The sequence below is a fragment of the Ursus maritimus genome, unplaced genomic scaffold (genome assembly GCF_017311325.1).
Source record: "Ursus maritimus isolate PB19 unplaced genomic scaffold, ASM1731132v1 scaffold_18, whole genome shotgun sequence".
Taxonomy (NCBI): Eukaryota; Metazoa; Chordata; class Mammalia; order Carnivora; family Ursidae; genus Ursus; species Ursus maritimus.
The window spans coordinates 20,192,689-20,197,505 of record NW_024424230.1 but is presented as its reverse complement, the minus strand read 5'-3'; positions in this window follow the sequence as shown (position 1 = coordinate 20,197,505).

Here is a 4,817-nt window from a genome sequence, read left to right as displayed (position 1 = left end):
GGAGGCCACTGCCATAGTCTAAGCCAGAGATGACTGTATGTGGCCTGGACATGGAGTGTGTCAGTGTAAATTCAGAGGAGTGGAGAGATCTGAGAGCATGTCCGGCAGTAGAACTGACAGGCCTCATGAATCATGGTGTGCTTTCACATGGTGTTTTCTTAATTTAAAAAAGATAAAGATAACATTCTTACTAGACTTTTAGGTTAGATTTGTCCTAGGGAAGGGTGGGTTCAAACTCCTGAAGAAGGGCAAAGATATATGTACAAGGATGTTTACTGCAGCAGAAAATCAGGGATAAGTGTCTATCAATATGGAATTGTAAAATAATGCAGCCACTAAAAAGAATGCAGTATATTTTTGTGCATGGAAAAGAAATGATGTTTAAGAGATACTAATTGAAAAAACATAGTGCAGAAAGTCTGTATGGTATGAGCCCACTCACCTAAACTAGAAATGATTATCACTATGTCTACCCTCTACTGAGCATTATAAGAAAAGGTCTGATGCAGTATATCTATATATTGATAATAGTGGTTAACTCCATTAACAGTGGTTATATTAAGGTGCAGTGGGGATTATGGAGGATTTTCACGTTATACCCTATATTTTTTGTTTTACTAGAAAATCTTAAAGAATGGATGAGAAGAAAAATAATTGTTTTTTAAAAAATGAGGGGCACAAGCAGTACTTTTAAGATTAATAGGAACTTTAATGAAGTCTTGGAATCAATTTTAAGAAATAACTCCTATACATATAAATATAATTTTCCTTTGAGAGTTTATAATAAACTCAAACCAGGTAGATGGAGATTACTGATTAAACTGAAATTATTAATATCTCCAAGATGATGCTGAGACCATATTTATTCATTTCCTTCATATTATCATCAAAAGCAAGTAAATGTATAAAAGTTTTTCTATGTCATTTGTTCTTACAATCCATCTCACAATGGTTTTTGTGGTTTGGTAAAGAAATAGATGCATGTATATATTTGTGAAATTTAAAAAAACCCTAAGTTGTGCTTTATGAAAAGACTATTAAAGCATGGTTATCTCTGAGCACCCAAATTATGGATTATTATGGATTATTTCTGTTTTCTTCTTACCTCCTTTCTATATTTTCCCAATTCTCCATAATAATCATGAATTACCTTTACAATCAGTAAAAGGGTTTCTTTTTTTAAAAGAAATTGTTACATCAAAGTTAGATGTCTATAAATGTAACATAGTAAACTTGATCTATTTCAATCTGGTTGCACTTTCTATATGACATCCAGTAGTTCTCTTTCCCTCAGTTGCTGAAGTTTGCGGACTTTATTTACAAGCTGGGACCCAGTGACTTGTATTGTGATCACACTGGTCCCCATCTCTCTCCAAAATGACAAAGCAAGGTCCATTGAGCACAACCTGACAAGCAACATTTTAAATGTCATTACTAAAACAAGTATGCATGCTTTTCATCAGACTTCTACAGAACCACAGAGAAAGGTCAAAGCAAAGAGAAGCTGACTGTTAGAAAAACTCCAGCCTCTTACATCTTCTCACAGCCACAGTCACATGGTATGACGCAAATATTTTTAGGTTACACGGAGAAAATTTGAAACTGCAACTTTGGTGTGCAATGGGATGTGCAAAGAGAGACACAGAGAGAAGAGGGTTTTTTCATGATGATTAAGGTTTTCGTGCAAAGGATTTGAGATCCTTGGATGAAAGTTAAGTAAATACTGCATGACATGCACATTGTATGACAGCGTGTCATAATTATAGTTTGCTTTCAACCATCTGAAGCCTTTCTGTGTTTTCTGGTTTTAGCTTCTAAGCCTTGTAAATTATTTCTGACTCATCAGCCTTTCACCCTAGGGGCAACTCACAAGCTCCATAAAAATGTGGATATTTTTCTTAAATCTCTTTTCTAGCAAATGCATTCCTTTTTAGCCTCAGAATGTAAATTCCCATAATGAAAAGCAACTAAATAATACTTCTCTCCCTCTCCTATATCCTCCTTTCTCTAAAAATGTCCATTTATAATTAAAAGTACATCCAAAGATCAGTTCTTCATTATAATTGGGGACCTGAAGCTGAGGAGAGAGTTGGGAGCAGGATGGTTTAAATGCTACTACGAGGTCAGAGTGCCCAATCTCTGGTCAGCCCAACTGACACTTTGGGCTGGATAATTCTTTATTATGAAAGGCTGTCCTATGCATTGTAGGATGTTCAACAATATCCCTGGCCTCTACACACTGATGCCAATAGGGCAGAGCTCCAACTCCCCAGATGTAACCAAAAGTATCGCCAAGATATTGCCAAATATCTCCTAGCAGACAAAATCAATCCCAATTGAGAACCACTGCACTGGGCCAAAACCCCTACAAAACCAAACGCTTTGTGCCTTTGCCAATTCAAATTGTTCCTTTCACCTCAGAGTCAACCTCTACTTACCTAGCTACCTACCAACATACAATACAGACACTCACAAACACCTTCACACTTTTCATGTCAAAGCCCTTGAACATTGTCTAGTTTTTCTTCTGAGCCATATGTGGCCAATTTGGCTAGAAGGAGAGAAGCAGGCACTGGTAACTTTCCCACCCTTCACTGACATGGCTGCTCATGCTTTTAACGTTCATGGTGTTTTAAGTGACATGGGTGTTTGTGTCTTTTAACGTTCATGGTGTCTTGACTATTGAAGCTTGTAAGTGTCTGCAGGTTTTTCTTCTTTTTTTTTTTTTATCTGCTAGTCATGCTGCAACCCCGTGCTCCCCCAGGAATATTGTTTCAACCATAATTTTATTTAATTAAATGTTTATTTTGCTTTATAATTCTCTGATTTGGTCTTTAAGTATGGAATTATGACCTAGGCTCAATATATTTATTTCCTGAAATTATCCTAGGTTAGAACCAGTTAATTAAAACCGAGGAAGGGATTTATAGACTTAAAAAAACACTTCCTAATTCATTCCACAACAAAGCAACACATATTAGCTCATATAAACGGTATTTTTTATGCCTCTTAACATATTCAAGGGACGTTTATTCTCCCTACTACAAGTTATCTGATGTTTGAAGCACCAAGGAAAATAGGCAAAGGGAGTGATTTCCTCTATGGAAGAAACATTAATAAATTCTTTTCTATGGAAAACTCTGATAAGTGGATTTACCATTACTAGATTCATAATCATGAATAAGCACCTTAGTCTCTGCTGGCCTGATTCATTTTTGGTAAAATGAGAATGATGACATCTACCATCTAGGGCATGAGATCATCTGTTTTAAACTTTTAGCCCTGTGCCTAACATACAGGTGTTTTATTAATTTCATTTCTGTGCTACTTCCCTCCTTTGTTCCTAGCACCGGCTAAATAGTTTGTGAGATTCAGTACAAAATGAAAATGAGTGCACCCTTGCTCAAAAATTAAAAATTCCAAGATGACAACAGCAAAACATTAAACCAAGTGAGGGGCCCTTCTAAGCACGAGGCTCTCTGTGTTACTGCATCAGCTGTATACTCATAAAGCCAGCCCTGCTTGCTTGCACTAGGGTTTTCAAGGTTCCATTTGTCTATTCTATCAAATTAAAAGCTCCTCTTCAATTTGACAATTGACAGGGAAATAAACGTAACTAACCAAATAGGGCTTGACTGTGTGTGTTGTTTTTCAATGCTGGCTCACTTTTACTCAAGCTGTTGAGTGTTAGTGGGCCTCGAGCTGTTATAAAGGAGCTATTTTAATCTGCCATGGCATTTCAGGGGTTTGTATCATTCTCAACGTGGAGGAACTAAAACAAAACAAAACAAAAAAAAAAAAAAAACAAAAACAAACACCTTAGTTGTCCATAAGAAATTGGACCTTGATGATAACCCAAGAGGCACTTAGTGGCCAAAGAGGCGCTTAATTGAAAAGCTCTTTATCCAGAGTTATCAAATAGCATTCACAAAGAAAGGAGCATAGCTCTAAACATTTTAGATCCCAGACTGGAGACTTTTAGAGACCTGGTCCAGATGCCTAAGAGTAAAATACCCAAAGAGGAAGACTTGGTCTCCAAACTGAGCCCCAGTTCTGCCTGTTATTTCTTTTTCTTTAGGCATGCATCAGCGTATCCTTTAAAGGGTTTGTCAAGGTTTTCACATCCTACTTGTAAGAACAGAATCCTGTAAAAAAGCAAAATATGTGTGTGTGAATGTGTACAAATACATAGAAACACACACAGAGAAATGACCAAATTTCCTCTATTAGAACACACACACGTACACAGAGAGGCACACAAACATCTTAACAGAAGGCAAAGAGAATTAACATTTATTGAGCACCTTCTATGTGCCAGGTGTCATGGGAATACTAAAGTATATGTTAGTTTTCATTCATTCAATCGCAAGACAGTGAAAACTTTTTTTTTTTTTTTTTTACAGTGTTGAAATTGAAGCTCAAAGCAACTATGCAACCTGCCAAAGTCACACAGTTAGCAAGTTGGAGGGTCTGGATTGGAAATTTTATGATTCCAAAAACGCATATATCACAACCCTATGGACCTTAGATGATTAAGAGTTCAGGGGTCTAATCTGTCACAGTGTCTTTGAATCAAACAACAAACAAAACGCAACAAACTTTAACATACTTGCTAATCATATTACTTTACATGGCCGCCTTGCTCTTACCGTAATTCCCACCCTTTCTCTCACCGTCCATCACCATAAGTCGTTCCGTGTCTAAGGGTTACCAATTTTGCTAACAGTTATCGGGAGAACAGGCTGGCCTCTTGGTAAAGCTAGAAAGTTAAAATTTGTGGTGTGGGACTCTCTCCAAAGATCTAAAAAAAAAAAAAA